Source organism: Bison bison, unplaced genomic scaffold (genome assembly GCF_000754665.1).
Source record: "Bison bison bison isolate TAMUID 2011002044 unplaced genomic scaffold, Bison_UMD1.0 scf7180017864277, whole genome shotgun sequence".
In the NCBI taxonomy this organism is placed as follows: Eukaryota; Metazoa; Chordata; class Mammalia; order Artiodactyla; family Bovidae; genus Bison; species Bison bison.
Genome location: NW_011494849.1, coordinates 1350934 through 1353393, shown reverse-complemented (window position 1 = coordinate 1353393; position 2460 = coordinate 1350934). Strand labels below are relative to the sequence as shown.

Below are 2460 nucleotides of genomic sequence, written 5' to 3'. Positions count from 1 at the left end.
ATCAGAGGAGGTCAACTGAAAAAGCTGCACAGAATGGAGTTAAAATTTGAAATTTTCAGTGCAAAACTTGATTTGAATAGACAAAATCCACCATACACCACCATTACAGAATAAAGAATGTTAATTTCTAATTATTTTATCTTCCTCTATGGACAAAGTCTGTGAAATTTTAAATTACTTGATTTATTTTTATTGATAGATTAATAATTTTTTTAGCAATCAGAAATTTAAATTTCCAATTTCTCTTTCTTGGACTAAAAGAGATCTTTCTACTAGGTCATATTTCTCAGTACCAGACAAGTATCAACACCCACAAATAAAATCTTCCAATAGAAAAAAAGTTGTTGTTACTAAAGAATCTTAATACAGTATGTTATATATCTAGAGGTTTATGTGATTCTCTTGGCCTCTCAGGACTATAAAATGTTCCACTTAAAGTTTAATTTATATAGTGGTTTCAGAATAAACAGGATAGATAAACCAAAGGAAATGATTTTCGAAATATAGTCACTGAGAGTGACAATTCTTTGATTCTGGGGAAAAAAAAAAAAAAACTACTTTCACATCCTACATGATGGAAAACTCCCTCTTCCAACTAAGATCACATTTTTACTCCAGAGTTTCCTCATGGCATTTTTCATCTATGCATTTCTCAAAGTGTAGCTTAAAGAATTCAACATAGGAGTTATGAAAGTTACGACCACCATCATGGATTTATCAATGGAAAAGTTCGCATTAGGCCTTGCATACAGAACGATACAAGGAACAAATAATAAAATGACCACAGCTATATGAGATGTACACGTGTAGAAGGCTTTGTGATTCCCTTCCAAACCATGAGTCTTCAGGGAGTTTAATATGACCCCATAAGACACTAAGAGGTTGAAGAAGACAACACTGCAAATTTCCCTCTATTAGCTATCATAGAGAGTCCAATGAGGTGGGTATCAGCACAAGCAAGTTTCAGTAAAGGCTACATGTCACCCAGGAAGTTGTCAGTGACATTGGGGCCACAGAAAGGGAGCTGATAAATAAAGAGCAATTGAACCAGTGAGTACAGAAAGCCTCCAGTCCAGGCCACCAGCAGCATGAGGACACATACCCTCTGATTCATGATGATCAAATAATGAAGAGGTTTGTAGATGGCTACATATTGGTCATAGGCCATCACCACCAGAAGAGTGACTTCAGTACCATCAGTTAAATGATCTATAAAGATCTGAGTCATACAAGCCTGGAAGGAAATAGTCTTTTTGTCCTTAAGCAAGTCGATGATCATTTTGGGAGCAATGGTGGTAGAATAGACAGCATCTATAAACGACAAAGAAGCCAGAAAAAAGTACGTGGGGGAATCCAGTGATAGGCTGGCTGTGAGTCACCATGATAAGCAGATTGCCCATTATTGTCATAATATACATGAGTAAGAATAAAATAAATAGAACTTTTTTGCATCTCAGGGTTTTGTGTGAGCCCCAGGAGGACAAACTCTCTTACATTGTTCCTATTTTCCATGTGTTCTGAAGCTGTTGATCAGGTATCAGAGGCTGCAAACCAAGGGGTCAGTAATGAATCTGAGAAGATCACATGCTTTGTACAAAATATGGAATGCTGTTCTCGAGAGTGTTTGTTCAATCGGATCTCACACAGAGCAAGCCTTTGGAACATGACACTTTGCAATATCCTTACACAGCACTCCATTCATTTTATCAAATCCGGGCTTCAAATCCACTAATGAGACTTCAGTATTCCAACTGGGTTGTTATATGAGTGAGTATATCTGTAAGTTTATGGACCAAGTGAGAAAAAAAGATGATTTCTCCAGAATATCTTTCACAAAGAACTATTTTTTTGCTTTACATATCATTTCTTTTTTTTTTTTCCTAAGTGCATTTTGGCCTTCTGAGATCTACCATATAAATAACCAAAGTCTAATTACTTTCTTTATATCTTTATGTGAAGTGACACCTAGTCATAGGGCATAAAATTATAAGCTGAGCTTTAGATAAATAATTTTCTGAAAATTTTGAGTTCCAAAAATTGATAAATAAGTCACCCACAACAGTGAAAGAACCAGGCAGTGGTTCTTTGCCTATTTTTCAATGCCTATTTTTGCTCATGCTTAGTCACTCAGCTGCGTCTTTCTCTTTTGCAACTGCATGAACTTTAGTCCACTAGGCTCCTCTGTCCATAGGTTTCTCCAGGCAAGAATACTGGAGTGGGTAGCCATACCCTTCTCTCAGGGATTTCCTGTCCCAGGGATTGAACCTGGGTCCACTCAATTGCAAGCCAATTCTTTACCATCTGAGCCACCAGTGAAACCCTCAGTGCTTATTAAACTCTAATTAAACTAAATTTCAAAACTCATCAGAGAGTAACTGAGCACAGATAAAAATGTATGAAATCTTTCTATTAAAGAAAGCAGAATGACATAATTATTTTGTTTGAATATATATACACCCA

General features: G+C 36.2%; 1 pseudogene; it reads right to left on the bottom strand.

Moving 5' to 3' along the window:
- Positions 1-560: 560 nt before the first annotated feature.
- On the bottom strand, positions 561-1512 carry LOC104995147 (annotated as a pseudogene).
- Positions 1513-2460: the final 948 nt, after the last annotated feature.